Genomic DNA, 24,893 nt, shown 5'->3' with positions numbered 1-24,893 from the left:
CCCTCCCAGCCTTGCAAACGGAGGGGGTTGAAAGGATACCACAGACTGCTGTGCCCTGAGGCCGTGACAAAAGCAACAAACAGGAAGTACACTTGCCCTGCTTAAAACCAAGAAAAAAATGCAAACTCACTTGTAGTTAGGGAAATGCACATTAGAGCCATCTTTCATCCATCAGGTTGGTAAAACTTGAAAACACTGGTAACATACAGTGCTTGTGAGGTTAGGGGAAGAAGCACCGTCACCATCAGCTGATAGATATGGTGGTTAGGACAGCCTTTTGGAAAGTAATCTGGCCACATGGATAAAACTGATCAGAGGGCGCCTGGGTGGCCCAGTTGGTTAAGCGACTGCCTTCGGCTCAGGTCATGATCCCGGAGTCCCAGGATTGAGTCCCACATCCGGCTCCCTGCTCAGCGGGGAGTCTGCTTCTCCCTCTGACCCTCTCTCCTCTCATGCTCTCTCTCTCTCTCTCAAATAGATAAATAAATAAAATCTTTAAAAAAAAAAACTGATCTGAGAACACCTCCGTTGCATCATCACATAATTACCATTTCTTTTGTCGTAAGAACATTTAAGATCTACTCTCATAGCAACTTACCTTCAAGAATATAGTACAGTATTATTAGGGGTGTCTGGGTGGTTCAGTTAGTTAAGCATCAGACTCTTGATTTCAGCTCAGGTTATGATCTTATGGGTCCTGAGATTGAGGAGCCCCGCATCCGGCTCTGGCTAAACGGGGAGTCTGCTTGAAATTCTCCCTGCCTCTCCCTCTGCGCCTCCCCCTACTTGCTCTCTCCCTCCCTCCTTCTCTCTCTCTCAAAATAAATAAGTAAATCTTTAAAAAAAAGAAAGAATATAGTACAGTATAACTAGCTACAGTCACCATGCTGTCCGTGAGGTTTCTGGAATTTATTCATCTCCTAACTGGAAGTTTGTACTCTTTGACCAACATCTCTCCATATTCCCTGGTAACCACTTTCACTTTCTGTTTCTAAGAAGCTTTCTTAGAATCCACGTATAAGTGGTATCATATTTGTCTTTCTTCTTTCCTTCCTTTCTTTTTCTTTTTTTAAAGTAAGCTCTACCCCCAACATGGGGCTTGAACTCACCATCCCAAGATCAGGAGTCACATGCTCTACTGACTGAGCCAGCCAGGCACCTCCCAGTGTTTGTCTTTCTATGACCAATTTATTTCATTTAGCACAATGCCCTCAGGGTCCATCTATATCGTTGCAAGTGGCAGCATTTCCTTCTTTCTCATGAGTGAATAATATTGTAATATTTAAGAATACCAAATGAACGGGTGCCTGAGTGGCTCAGTTGGTTAAGCGACTGACTTCGGCTCAGGTCATGATCCTGGAGTCCCGGGATCGAGTCCCGCATCGGACTCCCTGCTCAGCAGGGAGTCTGCTTCTCCCTTGGACCCTCCCCTCTCTCATGCTCTCTATCTCATTCTCTCTCTCAAATAAATAAATAAAATCTTTAAAAAAATTAAAAAAATACCAAATCAATACGTTGTACACCTTAAGCTTACACATTATATGTCAATTACATTTCAATAAAGCTACAAAAATTTGATCTGAGAGTCTCATGTTTGTGAACAATCTATTCAACAAAAGCAAGGACTGGGTGTGTTTCCCGGTTGTGTCAGTTTCTCTCTTCACAGGTTATAGCTCCCGGCATGAGCTAGATCTATCAGGTGTCTTTGGGCTTCGGGGGTGCCATACCCATTTTGTCTTAAACAGGTAAGCATTTGATGTGGACTGTGGCAGAGGCAGCTAGTTCCAGGGGCTATCTCCCCTTCTTGCTTTTAGGAATAGATCCCGCAGAGCCTATAACCACCCAGTGAGACATCACATAGCCCCGCCTCCCTTACAGCTAGGTATGGCCATATGAATAAGTTTTGGCCAAGACAAGATGTGTGGAAGGGAAGTCTGCAAACACCAAAGGTGGAACACTCAGATTTGTTCTTCTGGAAACTTAGGCCTCTGAGAGATACCAATGAATATCTGCTGGTCTCTTGAACTGAGAAGAAAGAGAATTGGGAGCCACAGGATGGCTGCTTCCTGCCATGATAACAGAGAAACGAGGAGAGGTGGTTTGCAAAGAAAGAATGGAGTAAACGCAAACCAAGAGGCAGGATGGGGATACTGTGAGGTCTGGGGGGATTCAGAGCAGCTGTCCCAGTCCGGACTCTCATTCCTCATGAGTGAGGCCACACCACTCCTGTGCTTGGGTCCTTTTAATAGATTCCCCATTTTCCTTCAGCTAATTTGAATAATTTTCCCGTTATTTGCAAAAAAAGGGGGACTTCATAAAGATAGAGCCCTCCAGAATAACGCTTTCTTTGGCATAGGATTGCCAATAAGGTGTGGCAGGAAAATTTACTGAGATAATGTATTTTGCTTTTGCAGTCGTGGAAGAATTAGGAAGAATAACAGCCGTTTGTTTATTTATTCTTGGGATTTTCCCTCCGTGTTCTGAAAAGATAGACAGGCTTCGGGTTTCCTGCCTCAGAGGAACTTTGAGCTACGGGGCTATGAGAAGTTACCTAAGACATTCCGCTCTCCTAGGTTTGGTTTCCAAAAGTTCGAGTTCCCCAGGAAGATTATTCAGGAGGAAGGGAGAGAGGTTCTAGGTGGGACAGGTATGTAGAAGCAAAGACAGTGAAGGGAGAGTCCTTGAGATAGGAGAGGGATACAAGTCTGTAGATTCTGTGACTTTTGAGAACTTGTAACCTAACCTGGCTAGTCTCAGGAAGATTCCAGAATGCCAGAGGGGACCAAAAGCCTGGTGCATCCAGAGAGTTTGGATCGTGGTTTTCTGTGCCTGACTGTCATTTCCTGACCATAAAACTTTATTTATAAAAACAGAAGTTCGGACAGATTTAGCCCATATAACAAGGGTTTGCTAACCCTCGAATCAGAGTATCTTCACTTAACAGCCCTCACTGCATTGATATGGGCCTTACACATTGGTGGATTTTAACATCATAAAAAGTGAGACAACCAGGCATTGTGTGCCTCCTGTGGTCTTGCCAAACACTCCTTATAGTCTTGCCAAAGGACCCAACCTGAATCTAATTCAGTCTCCAGATGCAGCTACATACTTGCAGGAAATACAGGGCACAGAGAAACATGTTGAAAATCGGCAAAATCTGGACTGTGGGAAGCCGTACGAGTCAAAAGGATTCTTCAACAGATTGGGTAAAGCAAAAGGATAGAGGGAGGAGATGTAAGTTGAAAGAGATTTAGGGTTGTGTTGTTTTGGAGAAAAATGGGCCGGACTAAACTCCAGTTTAGGGATGTACGTATTATTGGGTGACTATTATAAAAATCGAGGTTTGGAGAGGGTCGCAACTAGGAAGGGCTCCCATGGATGGCAAGATTTTATTTCCGGATCTGGTGGTGGTGACAAAAACGTTCACCTTAAATTGAACTACGCTTTTGTTTTGTGTTTGGTTTGTTGTGTTTATATTTTATTTTGCATTTAAAAAAAGGAGTTCTAAGGACAATAGAAGCCTGGAGCTGCCATGACTCCTGTATGCAGAGCTGCTTTGGGAATGAAGTCATGCCCAGAAGCAACAGGGCCTAGGGACAGAATGTGAGACATTAAGTTGCTAAAAAAAAAAACAACAACAAAATTCAACTGAATAAATTTGAAGATCTAATTGGCTTTATTAAGATATTCATGAACTGGGCAACATCCCATCTAGTAAGTAGAGAGATGCTCCATGAGTTTGTATAAAATGGGAGGTGTTCATAGGCAGGGGGTAGGGCAAGAAGTTATTAGCAAAAGAAAGGATTGTTTCAGGTCCAAACATTTGGGAGGGGTGGCAGGGTTTTTTGTTTGTTTGCTTTTTTTTTGTTTTTTTTTTTTTTATCATGCAGGTCACCTTACCAGTGCTGATCTGGAAATTTCAGACTGACCTTTAAAAGATCACATTCCTGGGGCACCTGGGTGGCTCAAGTCAGTTAAGTGTCTGCCATTGGCTAGGGTCATGATCCCAGGGTCCTGAGATTGAGCCCCATATCAGGGTGCCCGCTCAGGGAGACTGCTTCTCCCTCTGCCTCTGCCTTTCTGTCTCTCTTGAATAAATAAATAAAATCTTTAAAAAATCACACTCCTGGGACAGTAATTAAATCTTTTTTTGCCGTCATGGTGGGAGCAAACGACTCCGTTTGGGACTTTTTTTTTTTTTTAACAAAGTCCTTAAGAATCTTGTTTGATTACCTCCATTCAGGCATTTCTGAAGCTTGATATATCCATGGAATTTTCACTTATATGAACCAAGAAAGTCCCTTTTTATTTATACTCCTTTGGTTTGTAACCAAGAGTTCATCTGAATATCTGTAGGTCTTTGAAAAGCTGGTAAATGTTTCTCAAGAAACTGCTGGTTTTGTTGGATTTTTGGTGATTGCTTCAACTATCTGCAGTAACTCGCATTCACTGCTAGATGCAGGCAAATCTGTTCTTCATTCTCCTGATGGTCTTAAAAGCTTTATTCCATATTTTATAATGGTGGAGTCCATTGTCATTCACTAAGGCATGGTTCATGGTTCATTCTGACCTTGTTTGAAAGTTGGCAGAGCTCACTGAAGGAGGGGATGGGAAGGAATGTTCTATCAAAAGGGAATAAAAATCCCACCACCTGAACAGTTGGCACATTTGTTGGGGTAATCTGAGCCCAGGGGAAGTAGTAGGCAGTCCTGTGTTTCAGGGATCATTCATTCATCTATTCATAGTATATTTATTGATTTTCAGGCACTGAACATGACAGTCCCAGGCTCAGCACTTGGGAAACTCATAGCTGGGGTTGGAGAGGTGTGGTGAAGAGCTAAGTGGTAAAACCTGGGGAGCTCTTGGAGGCTTATTTATCTTTGGTTTGATTCATTCCCCATTCCAGCTTCTGAAATTTCCATCATATGAGTTATTCTTAATATTATTGCAATACTCCCAGGAAATCCCATTTAGAATGCAAAAATGTATTTAAAATGTGTTAACTAGGGGCACCTGGGTGGCTCAGTTGGTTAAGTGTCTGCCTTTGGCTCAGGTCATGATCCCAGGGTCCTGCTCAGTGGGGAGTCAGCTTCTTCCTCTTCCTCTCCCTCTGCCCTCCCCTAACCTCCCATTCCTGCTCTCTCTGTCAAATAAATAAATGAAATCTTTTAAAAATAATAATAATAATAAAATGTGTTCACTAGCGGAATGAGCCCACTTTAGGACACAATATCATTATGGTGAAGAGTAGGAGAGGACAGATACTTTTTTTTTTTTTTAAGTAAGCTCTACACCCAATGTGGGGCTTGAACTCATCATCCCAAGATCAAGAGTCAGATGCTCTACGGACTGAGCCAGCCAGGTGCCCCAGGACAGATGCATTTCGATAAGAAGACGGTCTTTGGAAAGAATCTGCAGCCCTGGGCAGCCAGGAAGTGTTGTCTACGGTAAGGGAAGGGGATGACCATGCGAAAAAGGGTAGGTAAAAGAGGAGTTGAGAAATTCCTGTTCCACCAGTGTTCTCAGGTTCTGGTAGTACCCATGCCTTGAATATCTCTCCCTGGTAAGGAAGTGGGACTTATTTTGTATTCTAGTCTTTGAAGTCAGACAGATCTGTGTTTGAATCCCAGCCTTGCTATTTACTAGAAAGTACCAAATTACTTCTAAACTCAGCCTCAGTGTCCTTATCTGTATAACGCAGAGAAGATATCCACAGATGGTGGAGGGGAAGTAAAAGATACTCATGTATTTAAAGAGCTCAGCCCAGAGCCCAAGCACATTGGTTTTTCTCAGTGAATGTTAGTTCCTGCCCTTGGTTGAATAATCCCAGTTGTTTGACAGCTATTTAGGTCAAAAAGACAAGAAATTTCAAATGGTTCTTTAGATCAGCTTTACAGATGGACTTTTTTGGGGGGCGGGAGGGAGAAAGAGATAGAGAAAGAAAGACTGACCTAGCCCAATCTCCTTCAGTTGACATTCCAGTCACAATATCCAGTCTCAATATCCAATATTTATTTTGTAGTATTTCTCTTCCTGCCCTATTTTAGCCCCTAAGTCAGACCGCAGCTAATCCCCTCTCTATCAGAGACAAGGGGTCATAGAATTCTTCCCTCCCATTGTCTTTGTTTTCTTAATGTATCAGCTTTGGGTGCCTGAGACAATCAGGAAATAAGAGGAATTTCCTTTTCTGGGCAACAAATAATTAAAAATAATGATATATTGGGCGCCTGGGTGGCCTTCGGCTCAGTCATGATCCCAGGGTCCTGGGATCAAGTCCCGCACTGGGCTCCTTGCTCAGCGGGGAGTCTGCTTCTCCCTCTCCCTCTGCCTCTCCCCCCACTTGTTCTCTCTCTCTCTCACAAATGAATAAATAAAATCTTTTTTAAAAAAATGATATATTGAATGCTGGCTATGCACCAGGCAAATGGGCTCTGCATCTTACGAGGTCTTTAACGTTTACAACAACCAGGTGAGTGGGGATTATTATCTCAGATTTATAGAGCCCCATAGGGTTGTTTTGAAGTTTAAATGAAACAATGTTTGAAAAGTGCGGGGCACCTGGTTGGCTCAGTCGTTAAGTGTCTGCCCTCCGCTCAGGTCATGATCCCAGGGTTCTGGGATCGAGCCCCGCATCGGGCTCCTGGAAGCCTGCTTCTTCCTCTCCCACTCCCCCTGCTTGTGTTCCCTCTCCTGCTGTGTGTCTCTCTCTGTCAAATAAATAAAATCTTGAAAAAAAAGTGCTGGGCGCCTGGGTGGCTCAGTCGTTAAGCATCTGCCTTCGGCTCAGGTCATGATCCCAGGGTCCTGGGATCGAGTTCCGCAACGGGCTCCCTGCTCCGCGGGGAGCCTGCTTCTCTCTCTGTCTCTCATGAATAAATAAATAAAATCTTAAAAAACAAAAGTGCTTAGAACATCTCGATTCAACAGAAGTTAGCTGTCACAATTACTATTACTTTTCAGTGAGGAAATTGAGGTTCCCGTTAGTTAAGATACCCACCTAAAATCAACCAGCTAGAAGGCCAAAGAAGGATCTCACTGTTGTTAAAGTCAGTGTGAGAGATCCACTATGTTTCACAACATCTTGACTGAAATGACAAAACATTAATCAATTTGGACAATAACAACATTTTCAACCCCATTTTAATCTCATAGTCCAACGAATGTTCATCATAATTTTGAGCCAACACATCCCCACCACTCCCCCAGAACCCCCGGTTAAGAAGTTCCCTTTATAGATGCCAAATTCACTTCTTACCAACTCCCAGAGCACAGTCTTACAATTCTAGCTTTCCAGACCCATCTCCCACCTTTTCTCAGATGGTTAGTGAGTACTATGGTGTACATCTACCGTGCGCCCTGCCCTTTCTCTGGGCCCCTGGGATTGTTGTAGGGATGAATACTGATCCAATCCTCGCCAATCAACACTTTTTTCCCCCAGGAATTTCTCAAACTTGAATTAAGAATGTTAGTCCCTTTCTAGTGGTAGAAATAGTCAGATGCAAAACTTAGGAGTGCCGTATTTCCAGATATATGAAGAAAGCCAGTCTTGGGGCACATGTCTGGCTTAGTTAGAAGAGCATGAGACTCTTGACCTCAGGGGTGTGAGTTCAAGTCCCACGTTGGGTGTAGAGGTTATTAAAATAAATACATAAAATAAACTTTAAAAAAAAGCTAGTTTTGTTAGAAACGAGCCAGTGCTGCAGGGGAAGCAAGGAAAGAGCAAGAGGATTCTGGTGAGGCTGAAGTTCCTGGTTCCAAAATTTCCTAAAGCCTCAGTTCATCGCTCCCCCTGACCTCCCACCTTTTAGTTTCACTGTTCAGCCCTTTTTTTTGATTCTTTCAGCTAATTCTTCTCCTTCACTTTTTTTAAAAAGATTTTATTTATTTATTTGACACACAGAGAGAGCAGGAGAGAGAGAGAGAGAGGGAGAGAGCACAAGGAGGGGGAGCGGCAGGCAGAGGGAGAAGCAGGCTTCCTGCATGAGCAGGGAGCCCGATGTGGGGCTCGATCCCAGGACCCTGGGATCATGGCCTGAGCTGAAGGCAGCAGTTTAACCAACTGAGCCACCCAGGCGCCCCTTCTTCTTCACTTTTGCCCAAGCAAGTTCAGGTTGGGTTTCTGCCCATTGCAACCAACGAATCTGGGTAACATACATATCACATAGCCACAACGAGACTGGACTGCCTGCTGATCTTGAGCACACTTTTGCTTATGCTGTTCTTTGTGCCTAGAATGTTCTTGGTTCCCACGTGTCCCAAACTAACCACTCAGTCTTCAAGGCCTCATTTCTCATGCACCTTCTCTGATCCAACCTGCAGGAATTAACCTATCCCTTCTCTAAGCTCCCCGATCCTTTAAAAGGAGAGAAAATTTACCTTATTATACTCAGAACTTTGTAACTTGTATTATTGTTACTTACATATACACCCTCTCTACTATTTTCTTTCCAGAACAAAGATTTGCCTTGTTCATCTTGTTCCCACTGTGCTACCACAATGTCTGGCATCCATAGTATATAAATGTTAGTTCTCTTCTCTTTCTCCTTCTCCTCATTGTAGTCACACTTTCTTCCTGTAGATTCACTTTCTTTCCCCAGCACCAACATTCCATTTCCTGCTGCCAAGTGAGAAAATGTTCATCTGTGTCTGCCCCAGGCAGTTGTGTTTTGATGCAATAACACCAACAAACTGTTGTAAAAAGAATTTAATTCACCTAAAAATGGTTATTGCATTGTAAGCTTAAGGAACTAGTGAGGGAAGTTGTTAGTGCTGCTTAGTTGGTGCTTTGTCTGGTATATGTAATATTTCATTTAGAATATGGATTTCAAGTGGGAACCCTGGGAACCCTGGGAACCCTGTAAGGCTTGCATTCAGCAAGAAGGGACTCCATTTCTATTTTTTTTTAAGATTTTATTTATTTATTTGAGAGAGAGAGAATGAGAGATAGAGAGCACGAGAGGGAAGAGGGTCAGAGGGAGAAGCAGGCTCCCTGCCGAGCAGACTCGATCCCGGGACTCCAGGATCATGACCTGAGCCGAAGGCAGTCGCCCAACCAACTGAGCCACCCAGGCGCCCCAGGGACTCCATTTCTAAAAGAACCACCTGCCAATCTTGTGGTCCTATTTTTAGTATTCCATCTTCCCTTCAAACCTCTTTGGCAGATCAATTATTCGTTAGCATTAGGGAGAAAAGAGGTAATGAGTGTGTTCTCATATGTAGATACATTTAAAAATTCTAGGCAACTTCTGTGGCTTGGAGGTTGGTGTTTTGAGGATACATTATTATCAGAATATGTAACTTTCCATATTTAGCTGTCAGCTTCCCTCTCAAATTCCACCACCTGGATGAAGTTCTCTCTGTCCCGAAATCTATAGTCTCTTTTCTGAGTTCTGAGAATATCTTTTTGCACTCTCTTTTAGTTTGCATCATACTGCTTTTTACTGATGGCTGTTTTTTGGTACAGGTCTTTGTCTTCCAGAATAAATTTAATTGGTTTTTGGGCTTGGCCAATTTTAAATCTTACCTGTACCCAGAGAAAATTATAATGGTTACACTCTGTTTAAAGGATGATGTATTCCAGAGTACCTACTAAAATACCTATCATGCATCTATAAATATCAAGTTATAATAAACATCTTGCCCTTCCTTTGCATCCGACTTCTTCGGAGGAACAATAGGGTAAACAAATTTCAGAAGCTAGGCACCCCACTTTACAATTTTGCTCATTCAACCAATGAAAAATATAGAGGAATAGAATCCACATTGTTGGTTATTTAGCTACCTTTATATAGATATTTATCTCCATCTTTCGTTTTCAGAACCCCAGAGGGCATGGACCTACTTTGTACAGCCTATAGTTTAGCATGGTGTCTTATACACAGTAGGCTCTGATAAATGTGAGAAATGATTGAATGATATATATACTCTTTTAGAGTTTCTCTGCAGGGTAACATAATTGAGAATAAAGTACTAATAGTCATCTCAAAGCCTTTTTGTAAAGAAGTGGATAATAATAAAGATATTATTACCACATTTTGGAAATGCCTCTTCGCCTCCGATCTGCAATATTACCCAGATCAGAAAGACTGTCTGAAAGGAACAACTGGGGACCAAGTATGTGAGGTAGAATGCATTCTCTTTTTCTGGTATTTAAACACAAGCTGTAAGAACAAAATGTTTCCAATTAAGATACCACTGATTTTTCCCTCCATTAATTCCATTTTTCTTCCAAACTAATGGGTGTATATAATGACTCCACATCAAAGACTGTTTTATAATGGTTTAAGAAATGTGAGTTTTATTAGAACAAAGCAGAATTCACAAGCCACAACAGAGCAACTTGTCAAAGTTATTTTAGAGTTGATTTACACATCATTCTTCATAAACTGTGCTGGTTCCTCATTGTATGTGCCGTCTTTCCAAAACTCCTTCTCCAAGAATGTTTCAGCTCTTTCCCCTTCCTCTTGCTCAATCCTTCCCCTCATACGCTTGCCACTTACACTCTCCTCACATGGTATTATAATGATCCATTTTCTTCCTATCACCTCCTATTAGACCAGAAGCTCCTTGGGGGCAGGTATTAAATCTCCTTCAACTTAGTATATTTGGTGCCTTGCAAAAGGGCCTGATCTGTTAAAGGAATGAATGATAACAATGTCTCACATTTATATGGCACTTTAGACTTATAAAGCACTTTCCTATGTTACTCAACTCCCATGATATTCTGAGGCAGGCAGGAAACCCATTATCATCCTTATTTACAGATCTGAGAAGAGGTTCAGAAAGGCTGTGTAACCTAAGGGCAAATAGACTGCAATTTCAGGAGACCAGGACTCATGACTGTGGATTCCTGCTCTAGGAATCTGAACATGGGAGCAGTTTGTTTTCTGAGCCACGTAGCAAAGGCAAAACAAACTTATTCCTTGAATCCTTTTAACTTTCTGCCTCCACACTTTACTCCTCTCTTGGGTCTTTTCACTTCTGACTTAGCCCTACTGAGATAGGGGAACTGAAGGACTCCATAAAAATCTGCTTTTTGCTCCTTTTCCTTCTTCTACATATATATACATATACACACATTTTTTAATTTTTAAAATTATTTATTTATTTATTTTTTAAAGATTTTTATTTATTTGAGAGAGAGAATGAGAGATAGAGAGCATGAGAGGGAAGAGGGTCAGAGGGAGAAGCAGACTCCCTGCTCAGCAGGGAGCCCAATGTGGGACTCGATCCCGGGACTCCAGGATCATGACCTGAGCAGAAGGCAGTCGTTTAACCAACTGAGCCACCCAGGCGCCCCAATTTATTTTTTTATTTTTTTTTATTTTTAAGTAGGCTCCACACCTGACCTCCTGCTTGAACTCACAACCCCAAGATCAAGATTCTCATGCTCCACCGATTGAGCCACCTGGGTGCCCCTCCTGCTTCTATTCTTGCTAGGACCCGCACCCCCACTTTACACAACCTCATAATGGAAATAGTGTATGTCCTCCTTGTAAGGGACAAGGAGTTAATGATTTCTTTAGAATAGATTACATCTAAGGAAGGGCCAGGTGAGAATGACCAGAGGAAGCTATCATCTGTGTATTCCAGACCACTGGTGCTAGACATCTCAACGCCAAGACCCCCTGGCTCCAGGGAGTAACACATGGGCCCTCGCCTTTGTTCTAATGGGTTCTTGGATGCCTGAGAGGACATGTACACCAGACCACAATCCTCTATAAAAACCCCAGATCCTGAACAGAGATCTGGAGAGACTCTCTCTCCTTTCCTTTCTGAGTCTCCCAGACACTCTATCTGTACCTGCCCTCTATACCTTCAATAAACATTACTTTCACCTCCTGCTGATTCACATTTGATTTCTATCCTGTCTCTTGGCTGGTTCTGTGGGACACCCTGTGGGTCCTTGGTCCATTATTACTTTTTATTTAGGAGCCACATATTTCCTATATGCAGTTGAAAGGAAATATATATGTTCTTCTGTTGATTCTCCAGTTCCTCTCTGCCTAGGACCTCCTGGCTGAGGCGTGGGATTGCGGAATATGTGGCATGAGGTGGGGACGATGTGCATGTGTGGGGAAAGATGTAGCTGACTGGCATGGCCACAGTGCACTGCTCAGAGGACTTTCAGGGCAAGGGCCAGCAATTGGGGACTCAGCCATGGCCTTGAGTTCCCTCTATCACCCCCTCCCAACTCCAACATTTTTCTCTAGGGAAAATCTGGATAAAATGAACTAGTAGAGTTGGGAGAATGATACTGACAAGACTCTAGCAGATGTTGATTTAAATATGAAAGAGTGTTGGGGTGCCTGGGTGGCTCAGTTGGTTAAACCTCCCACTCTAGGTTTTGGCTCAGGTTGTGATCTCCAGTCACGATCTCAGGGTTGTAAGATGGAACCCCTTGTCCAGCTCCACACTCAACATGGAGTCTGCTTGACATTCTCTACCTCTCCCTCTGTCTCTCTTTGGGCTCGCACACATGTACTCTCTTTCTCTCTCTCGCTCTCAAATAAATAAATAAATAAATAAAATCTTAAAAAATTATTAAAGAGTGTTTAGAAAATGGGTGGAATGGTCAAGGTGAGGGTGTAGAGTCAGGGCTTATTTGCTGACATTAAGTGCATTTGATAATTGTGTGCAACTGAACTCAATCATCCACTTGTTCAGTTCTCCTTTGTACACGGCTCTGAGGGTGGATGTTAAGGAAAGGGAAAGGAGGAACTTTCTAAAATGGCCTTTAAAATAAGTAAAGTCTTTTTCTTGAAAAAGAATGGGTAAAAGCAGTAGTTTTACAAATGCAAGATAAATGGAATGTCATGGGATGCTTGAGTGGCACAGATGCCTACATCATCAGCAAGTTAAAATGAGAAGGACAAGGGAACTTGTTGGCCTTGTCTCAGCTTCACATGCAATACCCAGATCATAAAGCACTAGCACCAATGACATAAACTCCACATATACCCACTCCCTCACCTCTAGTTACCAGAAATAAGTAACACATTTCATATGTAGAAACTTAAAAGTTAGACACAGAATGAGACCTACCACTTAATGAGTAATTAGTATGTGCCAGGAGCTTTACGTATATTTTACTCCTCATGGGAACCCTGTGATAATAAGAACTAACTTTATAAGTTGACAGATAAGAACAGAGGTTTAGGGAGGTCAAGCAACTTGCCCAAGGTCATACACTGGGTAAGTGGAACTCCAGAATTCTCACGTATGTCTGATAGTGATCTTAGGCTAAACTGCCTCATATACATCCAATTTAACCACTGGCAAGCATTCCCTCTTCTGCCTGTATCATAATTTTTTATGTGAATGACACATACATGGCTTGTACGTTGTGCACTCATGTCCGCAATTAGATTGTGAGCTTGTGGAGGGCAAAGACTGGCTCTAGATCCTCACTCAGTTACCCAGTAACTCAGTAGAATATATTGTAACGATGGACATCAGGAAGATGGCTAGAAATGTGGGAGTCTAGAACTAAGAAAAGATACAGAAGGGAGAAGACAGGAATATTCTTTCAATCATTTAATGAGCACCTGGACCAGTGTTAGTGCTGGGTGTACAGTGATGACCAAGCCTGTTAGCGTTCCCACCCTTCATGGGACTTCTTCGCAAAGGTCCGGGTCATGATCAAGGATGTCTAAGGGACAATTTACCTTGGTGTTCCTCAGAGGGGTGGCAGGCCCCAGCATCTGCAGGGTTCTAGCAGTCCTGCTGCGCAAAGACATGAGTAAGATAGAAGTGTGTCTAGTGAAACGCTTTCATATATGATCGTACTTCACCGGCCAGAGGTCTAGGGCCGGGTGTGAAGAGAGATAAAGAGCGCAGAGCAACCCGCGAGCGTCCGAGATAAAGGGGTGTGGCCGCCCCGCCTCTGCTGCCAGCTTTTCCACGCGTCGCTTCCTTTCGCAGCATCAGGACTGCGGGCGGGGGGTCTTCCTCGCCCACTACGGGGAAAACGGGGAGCCCTGACTGGCCCCTAACTCCTCACCGGCCTTTGTGAAACGTCTCCAATTGTGCCTCATAAGCGGAGTCCGGCCCCTGTGGACGGACGGGGCTGTCTGGACTCCGCAAAGGCTGAAGGGAGAGCACAGCGCGGTGGCAGGTCGTCCCCAGAGCCTGTCAACACTCCCCCCTCCCCACCGCCCCGCCATTAAATCTCCTTCCCTTTTCTCCCTCCTCCCGCAACCCCGCTCTGGCGCTCCTCCCCCGGCGTTTCTGGCCTCCCGCGCAGGGCCTGGGGGGGCGGGGCGAGCGGTCAAGACTGCGCGAGAGTTCCGCCAAAATCCCGCGAGACTTGCCTGCCGCCGCTGCCGCCGCCTCTTACGTCTTCCCCTTTGACAAGTCGCCGCTGCTGCAGCAAAAATAAAGGACGCGGCAGCCGCAGCCGCTGCCGAACCGGGCTCGGGTCGCTGGAGCCGCGCCCCACCCTCGCCAGCTCCGGGGCTGCGCACGGTAACGCCTCTTCTTCTGCCCTCCTGGCCGCCTGTGCGTGCGCCCCGCGGGCTGGGCAAGGCCGGCCGGGGCTGTTCCCGGGCCGCGGCCGAGCCGGGAGCCGGCGGGGTCCCGGGTGGGCGGCAGGCAGAGGCCTGAGGGAAGCTTCCCGGCGCGGTGCGGGGTTCCGGCCTCAGAGGCCTCTCGCAGCCCGAGCGCTTACAGAGCTCGCCCGAAGGGGTAGAGGGACCCGCCCCTCCGGCGGCTTGCTGTACTTGCCCCTCGGGAGTCGGGTCTCTGACCTTCTCCCCCACCCGTTTATCCGCTAACTAGGGCCCCTCACCCGGCTGGGGCTAAGGTTGGGGGACAGCGGCCCGACTCTCCTTCGGGAGAGCCGCGACCCCAATGCCCCCCCCCCCACGTCGCCGGCCGTCTTTTGAGGGGTGGAGGCTGGGACGACGTGTCTTTCTCCTTTCCTCTGCTTTTAGATGGGGGCAGCTCATCATCAGGTAAACCTTTCTCCAAATCTCCCGCCTCGGTAAAATAACAATTTATAAAGCCTGTGCTACCAGGAGGGGAGATGAGATGCATTGTTTAGTCTGTGGGTGAGATGAGGATGATGATGACAAGAGCTGTCCCAGGGAACATGGGGAAACCTTTTCTGTGATGGGTGGTAGGTTCTTGGGAGACTCGAGCACCGGAACTGGTACCACCTTTCCCAGGAGGTTATATAAAAGACATGTTGTCCAACCCAGAGAGCTGTGAGCAGGGACACAATTTGCCTTAATTTTAAAATAATTTCTATAGTTCTGTAGAAAATATGGATAATCAGAATTATAGGAATACCAAATCTGAACTCGGTCTTGTAATTCCATTTTCAGAGATAGCATTTCATGGTTACCATTTTGGTGTGTTTCTTAACAGACACTTAGTTTTTTCAGATTGTCCTTGGCTCATCATTGATTGGGACTTCCCCTGTTCTATATATGTTTCAAAATGATTTGTTCTATTTGAGTCATTTTGGCCCACTTGATTAAAACTGGTTATTTGTACATTATCACTGGCTGTACTCTGTCATCTCTATCTCTTTCATTGGACTCTCTTCCAAAATGATTATTAGATAAGTGGTTTTAAAAATCAAAAGTTAAAAAATTATTACCTGCTTGGATGTAGTACATGAGTGTTTTTCCTGTGGTGGGCGCTGAAAAGGAGCAGTGTTTGTGGAAGGCAAACTATGATTACTCACAGTGGGAAGAAACCTGTTTACCTCAAGGTTTTATAACATTGATTCCCATTGGTTATTTTTAGACCAAAATCGTTATGTGACACTGTTTGTTATAGTGCCTTTGTGATTGGGATGGGATGGATACATGCCTTTGATTATGTAGGTTTCTTTGGTGTGAGTTTTTACAAGCAAAATTGAGTGGCCTAGGTGTCTGTATGTACACACACATATAATGCACCTATACATGGGTTTATCTTGGAAGTGAGTTAAAATGTATTATTTGAGAAAAGAAAGCAAAGAATGGTCTTGTAATATTTCTCCCAAATTATATGACAGGATTATATGGCAGAATGAAACATCTAGGGAGGTTGGAAATCTGGCAGCTTTAAAAAGTAGGATAGTGTCATTTGTCTGGGGTTGTCATTGGAATGGATTAAATGGCCTAATAAGGCCTTTTGTAATTCTTTTTTTTTTTTTTTAAAGATTTTATTTATTTATTTGAGAGAGAGAGAGAATGAGAGATAGAAAGCACGAGAGGGAAGAGGGTCAGAGGGAGAAGCAGACTCCCTGCTGAGCAGGAAGCCCGATGTGGGACTCGATCCCAGGACTCCAGGATCATGACCTGAGCCGAAGGCAGTCGCTTAACCAACTGAGCCACCCAGGCGCCCAGGCCTTTTGTAATTCTAAACTTTTATGAATTTTGCTTTTCCTAAGATTCTGTTATCACTTTGCTTCTTAAATTTCTAGTCATGCTGTATACATGTGACACTTACCCATTCATTTGCTGGTCATGTATTCCACTCCCAATGCAGGCATCCTGGTGGTGCATGAGGAGAAAGCAAATGTAAATGGGTCACTTAGTCTATTAATATAAACATTTTCTGCAAATCCTATTTGATTAAAGGAATTTCAAAGACTGTGTTCTTGATTGGGCTGGATTGGTTATTAGCGGATGTAAATAATAAATAGCAATCGAATTCTGATGTCTCGAGCATTTCTTTTTTAAAAAATTTTATTTATTTGACAGAGACACAACAAGAGAGGGAACACAAGCAGGGGGAGTGGGAGAGGGAGAAACAGGCTTCTCATGGAGCAGGGAGCCTGATGTGGGGCTCGATCCCGGGACCCTGGGATCATGACCTGAGCCGAGGGCAGATGCTTAACTGACTGAGCCACCCAGGTGCCCTCAAGCATTTTTTTCCTGAAAAAGACAAAATTACTCCTTCTTAGTATTAAAAAAAAAAGAGAGACTCCATACATTCAACAGTTGATCTTTTAAAATTCAGATTATCAGTAAAATAACAATAATGAAGACCTTGTGGTTTGGTGTGTGGAGAGAAGTCCATGTTAGGATAAAAGCAAATTGACTTGTGAAAACAAATTTTGAATGTTATAGTTGGACAACTATGTAATAATAAGTAAAAAACTTACTATAACCTGTTAAAGATAATTTTTTTAATTGTAAATAAAACTTTGGCTTAACAGACAAATGAAATGTGTTGTTATGGGCACATACTGCAGATTATCATGATGTTGAAAACAACAAATTGGTCACATCACTTAAAAAAGAAGTTTGCGAAGCCAGTAAAGTCACAACAGCTAGCAAATTTTTTTGACTAAAAAAAAGTATAAGGGAACGTAAAGTAGCTAATTGACTTTTTAGATGCCAAATATGATTTTTATGATTTTTGTTTTTTCTGCTGTCACTGGGCCCTCTAAACTAATCAGAATATTAAATTACAGATGAGATCCCTGAGCAAGGAAATATGACAGTTGGGTAAGATGATCAATTGATGGATTTTATTTACTTTTAACTGTTTATTTTGAAATAATGTTAGAGAAATGTTGCAAAGATAGTACAGAGAGTTCCTATATAATATTCTTCCCGCATCATCTCCTGATGTTGACAATTTACATAACCATAGTACAGTGATCAAAAACAGGAACTTAGCTTTGGTATAATGCTATTAACTAAACTACAGACTTTATTGCAGTTTCACCAGTTTTACCCCTAACGTCCTTTTTTCTGTTCCACACTTAATTCATTGCATTTAGTTGTGGTATTTTCCTTGTCTCCTCCAATCTACGATAGTTCCTCAGTTTTTCCTTGTCTTTCATGATCTTGACATTTTTTTTTTAAAGATCTTATTTATTTATTTGAGAGAGAGAGAATGAGAGATAGAGAGCACAAGAGGGAAGAGGGGCAGAGGGAGAAGCAGACTAGAGCAGGGAGCCTGACATGGGACTCGATCCCGATCCCGGGACTCCAGGATCATGACCTGAGCCCAAGGCAGTCGCTTAACCAACTGAGGCACCCAGGCGCCCTTATCTTGACATTTTTGATGAGTACTGTCAATTTGTAGAATTTTTCTCATTTTGGGTTTGTCTGATGTTTTTCTCATGATTAGATTTAAGTTATGTATGTTTGCAAGAAAACCACAAATGATGTGTCCTTTGTGCATCATTTTAGAGGGTACATGGTGTTTATGTGTCTTATTGCTAGTGATGTTTTAACCTTGATTACTTGGTTAAGGTGGCCTCTGCTTTGTTTTCTACTGTAAAGTTACTATTCTTCCTTTTGATACATATCTTGGGGGAGATACTTTGAGACTATGCAGATATACTGTTTCTCCTCAAATTTTCTCCTGCTGATTTTAGCATGTGTTGATAGATCTTGTCTGCAACAGTTATTGTGGTGTTTACCTAATGGTGATTTTATATTTTCCTCTTTTTTTTTTCCAACATATTATTGGAATTTTTCTGTTAGGAAGAGATATCTCTTTCTCATTTGTTTATTCAGTTATTTATTTATGTAATTATAATCTCATGGGTATTTGTTTTATTCTACATGTTTTAACCCAATAGTATTTTTTTATTGCCCAAATTGTTCCAGCTTTGGCCATTAAGAGCCTTTTCAAAGTTGGCCTTCAGTCTTTTTTGAGCACTTATATTCTGTTATCATAGGCTATTTCTCACTCATGTTGTATCTTTCCTTGTACCAGTCCTGGAATCAAGAGCTTGTCTAAGGAACTCTGATTCTTTTTATTGGTGAATAGAATATAAATCAAGATCTGGATGTTAGGTGTACTCATTGGGGTGTCATTGCCCCTAAGCCCTCAGAGGACAGTGCTAGGAAATATAGGTATATATACTAACTCTCCCACACATACAAGTGAGCGTGCACGCGCACACACACACACACACACACAATTTATTTCTATATTTATCTTTCTATATATATTAAAAACCATGAGTTCATATTGATAGCTTCTAGTCTAGTTCAACACCACAAGGTTCATTCTAACCTTTACTTATTTCTTATTTGTAACTTTTTTCTGATTGTGAAAACCTGGCTCTCATTAATCTGTAAACAATAGATCATATAGATAATAGATCATATCCCACTTGTTCACTTTTATAATGCCCATCAAGTAGTTACTGATTGCTAACCCATTACACTTATGAGAAACGTATTTGCTAATTAGTGTACAGTCTTTTTTTTTTGTCTTTAACCTCACGGTATCTAGTCAAAATATTATTTTCCAAAGTTATTTAGGTTAGTTCTTTTTTTCCCCACACTTTTAGTGTTAGGTTATTCATCTGTAATGCAGTTTGGTTCTTTTCTTACTCTTTGTATTCCATTTTGGGTTACCCCTCAGTCCTGGTTGATTTAGATTATTTATTTGGGTATATGAAACATTACTATTACTAAACATTACTACATAAAAAGATATAGTCAGAGAAATGTCACTCCTTATTCCTACTACCTGATTCCCACCTCCGTCCCTTTTTCCCCATCTCTTTTCCTTGCCCTTTAGGTAACTAGTCTCTTTAGTTTTTTGGTTTATCCTTCTATTACTTCTTTTGCACAAATGAACAGATTGTGTGTGTTTTGTTATATTACTTTTTTCTCATGCAATTTTAATTGAGATACAATTCACATACCACAAAACTTACCCTTTTAAGGTGTACAATTCCTTGTTTTTTTGTGTATTCACAAGGTTGTGCAGCCATTACCACTATCTAATTCAAGAATATTTTCATCACTCCAGAAGGAAACCCTGTATCCATTAGCAGTCGTTTCCCATTCCACCTTCCTTAGCCCCAGTTAACCACTAATCTACTTTCTGTTTGTATGAATTTGTCTATTCTAAATATTTGATGTAAATGAAATTATATAATCTGTTGACTTTTGTGCCTGGCTTCTTTCACTTAGTGTAATTTTTTCAGTGTTCATCCATGTAGCATTTATCTATACTCCATTCCTTTTTATGGCTGAGTGATACTCCAGTATATGCATATATCACATTTTATTCATGCATGCATCATTTGATGGACATTTGGTTTTCCATTTTTTGGCTATAGTGAATAATACTGCTGTGAACATTCAGGTACAGGTTTTCACGTGGACATATATTTTCAGTGCCTTGGGTATATAACCTAGGTATGGAATTGCTGGATCGTATGATAACTCTGTGTTTAACTTTCTGAGGAACTGCCCAACTGTTTGCTTTTTCCTTTCTTTCTTATATGAAGAGTAGCATCTTACAGATACTCTTTTGCACTTTATTTTTTTTACTTCTGGAAATCACTGGATATCTTGGAAATCACTCCAAATTAGTTCATTTTTAATAGATATTCTTCATTCTTTTTTACAGCTGTACAGCACTCCACTCTGGGGATTTATCCTAATTTATTCAACCATTCTTCTATGTATGTACATTTAGGTAATTTCCTATATTTTGCAGTTATAAACAGTATTGCGGTAACTGTCCTGGGCATATGTATTTTTGTATTGTTAGAGGGTATCTTCAAGGTAGATTTCTATAAGTGGGATTGCTGGGTCAAAAGTTGAGCATGCAGGAGTCCCTCTATGTCTGCAGTTTCTCTTTCTGTGGTTTCACTTACTGGTGGTCAACAGTGGTCCAGAAGCACATGATCCTCCTCCTGAAATATAGTCAGAAAGAAGGTCAGTGGTAGCCTAATGCTACATCACAGTGCCTAAGTCATTCACCTCACTTGATCTCATCATGTAGGGATTTTATCATCTCACATCATCATAAGATTGAGTAAAGTACAAGAAAATATTTTGAGAGACCATATTCACATAACTTTTTTTTTTAAGATTTTATTTATTTATTTATTTATTCATGAAAGAGAGAGAGAGAGAGAGAGGCAGAGGAAGAAGCAGGCTCCCAAGGAGCAGGGAGCCTGACTCAGGACTCGATCCCAGACCCTGGGATTATGACCTGAGCCGAAGGCAGACGCTTAACCATCTGAGCCACCCAGGCGCCCATAACTTTTTTTTTTTAAGGTAGGCTCCACATCCAAAGTGGGGCTTGAACTCACGACCTTGAGATCAGGAGTTTCATGCTCTATCGACTGAGCCAGCCAGGCATCCCTCAGATAACTTTTATTACAGTATGTAGTTGACCTTTGAACAACATGGGTTTGAACTGCCTAGGTCCACTAGGCAGTACTGTAAATGTATTTTCTCTTCCTTATGATTTTCTTTTCTCTAGCTTACTTTATTGTAAGAATACAATATATAGGGGCGCCTGGGTGGCTCGGTCATTAAGTGTCTGCCTTCGGCTCAGGTCATGATCCCAGGGTTCTGGGATCTAGCCCCGTGTTGGGCTCCCTGCCCCACGGGGAGCCTGCTTCTCCCTCTCCCACTCTCCCTGCTTGTGTTCCCTCTCGCTGTGTCTCTCTCTCTGTCAAATAAATAAATAAATAAAATCTTTAAAAAAAAGATTACAATATATAATGCATATAATGTCCAGAATATATGTTAATTGGCTGCTTATGTTATCAGTGAGGCTTCTGGTCAACAGTAGGCTTTTAGTGGTTAAGTTTTTGGAGAGTCAAAAGTTATATGCAGATTTTCTTTTTTTTTTTTTTAAAGATTTTATTTATTTATTTGAGAGAGAGAGAGAGAGCACATGAGAGGGGGGAGGGTCAGAGGGAGAAGCAGACTCCCTGCTGAGCAGGGAGCCCGATGCGGGACTCGATCCCGGGACTCCAGGATCATGACCTGAGCCGAAGGCAGTCGCTTAACCAACTGAGCCACCCAGGCGCCCTATATGCAGATTTTCAACTGCATGGGGTATTGGTGCCCCCCAACCTCTGCACTATTCAAGGGTCAGTTATATTGTTATAATTATCCTATTTTGTTATTGTTGTTGATCTCTTACTCTGCTTAATTTAGAAATTAAACCTTATGGGTAGATATGCGTAGGAAACAACATACTATAATATATGATTTGGTACTATTTGCGATTCCACTGGGGGTCTTGGAACATAATCCCTTTGGATAAGGGGGGACTACTGTATGTAGTTGTGTTAGATATTACAGAAGTGTACTCCTGTGCATTCCCACTGGTAATGTATGAGAACATCTGTTTTCCCTATAACCTCACCAGCAGAGAATGTGTTGTGCTATATATATATATATATATATATTTTTTTTTTTTTTTTTTATTTTTTCAAGAGGTGACTGATTTTTAAAAATGCTCTGTAGTCATTTCAGTACCCCGAACCTGTTGTATAGGGGCACTTAATGCCTGTTGTTGGTAGGTTCTTATAGCTTGAAAATGAAATAAATAGTTCATTAATATTACACTGATAGTTGTAGGTAATTATGTGCAGGTGAAATAAATTGGAATGCATTTCTGATCTAGCCAGGATTGCTCATTGAAACATTTAATAGGAGTTGCTGCACTGATTCATAATACCCATGCTCTGAAATACTTCTGGAGTTTAACAAAGGATAACTGAAATTGTAAGGAGAATATTCTTTTCTCCGGAGTATGTATGATAAAGTTTTGGTTCACAGTATATGCCAGTTATTTTGAATAGTACACACAGTACATACTGAAATCATGGTATGGTAGTTATTTGACCAGTAATGGCTGTCTCTGGAACCTTTTATATTTCCATAAGAAAGAAGGTTAATTTGAAGGAAGATGAAATGAGAGTTTACAGTTCTGGATTAGGATAATCTTACCAGATTTTAGTGGGACCAAGATACTAAGGCAACATGAAAAACATCCCCATCTTAACAAGGTAACAAGTTCTGCCCAGCTGGAAATTTAGGTTTTTTTTTTCCCCAGAAAGAATACTCTTCCAAGTGCTGGGGACACATTAATGAAAACACAAAAATTCTTTTTTTTTAAATTTTATTAAGTATAGTTGGCACACGATGGTACATTAGTTTCAGGTGTAGAACATAGTGATTTGACAGGTCTATACAAAAAAACTAAAAATCTTGCACCAGAGGAGCTTACATTCTAATAGTTTTCTGATGAACTGGTGTTCTTAAGAAAAGATGCTGAGTGCTGATTGTGAATGGAACCAGCAGAGGTCTGTGTAGTCTTAAAATAAAATTACTTTTGTTGCTATAAAAACCCCAAATGACACTTGATTTTACTGGTTACAAAGAGAAGGCCATGAAAAATTATAGAGTGGTAACTTAACATTGTTCACCGGTTAATCTTCCTCATTTTAAAGGATTCCTAGTATTAGTAGTAGTAGTACTATTCCCAGTAGTAGTAGTAGTAGTAGTAGTAGTAGTAGTAGTAGTAGTAGTAGTAGTAAGTAGTAGAAGAAGAGAATAATAGTAGAGTTTTTCTTCTCAGCTGGGATTCCATGAGAGAACTAAATGCTCTAGGACATTTGGACAGTTACTGTATGTAAAGAATTAAGTTCTCTCCAGTGCATCTAGAATGGCATTAGGTATGTACCATCCTTGGGAGAATTGAGAAGATACTCGCTCCAATATTCAAGTTCTCTGGTTTAGATGATGAACTTCAGTTGAGAAAGTAACTGTCATCATCATTGTAGTCAGATCTGTTTTTTTTTTTTCTAATTCGGCCACTTGCTAGCAGAATGATGTTGGACAAGTCTTAGTCTCTTACCTTCCTGATCTGTAAAGGTAAGAATAATAATAGTTGCTACATCACAGGGCTGATGTGAGGATTAAACAAATCTTTCCAGTCTACGTTTATCTATTTCTGTGGCTTTAAAAACTTGCTATGCTGATTGACTTCCACATTTATGTCTTCAGCCCAGACACCTTCCCTGAGGTCAGTGTTAGAGTTCATCTGCTTAGTTCATATTTCATTGACCTTCTAATGGGCATCTCAAACTAAATTTGTACAATAAAGAAGGTGTGATTTCTGTCCTCATCATTTCCCCTGAATCAGCTCTTAGTAAATGGCTGGACCATTAAACTAGTCACACGGGCCAAAAGCCTAGGTGTCAGTTGTGATTTTTCTCTTTTCTTCATACCCTATAACAAGCCCATCAGCAAAACCTCTTGACTTTTTCTTTTGACTATCTTTCTAATCTGATCATATATCATCTCCTCCTTATAACTTTGGTCTAAACTACCATCATCTCCTGCTTAGATAATTAACAGTAGTCTCTTAACTGGTTTCCCTGCTTTCTCACTTGATCTCTAACAGTCTCTTCTCCACTTGTAGATAGAATGATCTTTTTAACTGTCAATCAGGTAGGCCAGTCTTCTATTTAACACTTTACAGTGACTTCCTTCTACAATTAAAATAACCAAATTCCTGGTATTGGCTTAAAGGCACTACATGATGTAGTTAATCCTTGCCTACCTCTCTGTTCATTCCACTTGTGCTACACTGAACTCCTTATATTCTTTGATCACGACAGGTACATTCTCAGGGCTTAGTATTTGTTCTTGCTTGGCTCGGAGTGCTCTTCCCTCAGGTCTTTGCACAGTTTCCTCGCTCACATCATTCACGTGTTTGCTTAAAGAAGAGTTCTCAGAGTTTACCTCTTTAGAGAAATCGTCATCACAATATAAAAAATAGTGATCATCTCCCCTCCACTCTCCTTGTCTCTTTTGTCTTTTTTTTTTTTGCACTTGTGCTTCCTGAAATTTAATGACTTACTTGTCTACTTGTTTATTATTTGTCTTCCTCACTAGAATGTAAACTCCATGAGAGCATGAACCTATATGTCTTATTCATTCCAGTGCTTCTAAAAGTCCATGGTACATAGTAAGCCAGGAATGCAGCTCTAGGAACTTGACCGTGGAGTAAAATTGTGTCTAAATTAGATTAAATAATTCTTCCTTTTTAATGTTTCATGCTGATGGAGAACTTTTTTTTTTTTTTTAAGATTTATTTATTTATTTTAGAGAAAGAGAATCCCAAGCAGGTTCCATGTCCAGCGCAGAGCTGGATGTGGG

At 41.5% G+C, this 24,893-nt stretch overlaps 1 protein-coding gene across 5 annotated transcripts in view; it reads left to right on the top strand.

The window, feature by feature from the left end:
• The first annotated feature begins 14,318 nt into the window (after positions 1 to 14,318).
• The window catches only part of HERC1 (HECT and RLD domain containing E3 ubiquitin protein ligase family member 1), a 187,792-nt gene continuing 177,217 nt past the window's right edge, over positions 14,319 to 24,893 (top strand). For all 5 annotated transcript variants that reach the window (XM_027569669.2, XM_027569671.2, XM_027569670.2 and 2 more), the window contains exon 1: positions 14,319 to 14,466. The gene's annotated coding sequence lies outside the window, so the exon portion shown is untranslated. The remainder of the gene's footprint in view (positions 14,467 to 24,893) is intronic.

This window comes from Zalophus californianus, chromosome 6 (genome assembly GCF_009762305.2).
Source record: "Zalophus californianus isolate mZalCal1 chromosome 6, mZalCal1.pri.v2, whole genome shotgun sequence".
In the NCBI taxonomy this organism is placed as follows: domain Eukaryota; kingdom Metazoa; phylum Chordata; class Mammalia; order Carnivora; family Otariidae; genus Zalophus; species Zalophus californianus.
This window is presented reverse-complemented; position numbering and strand designations above follow the sequence as displayed.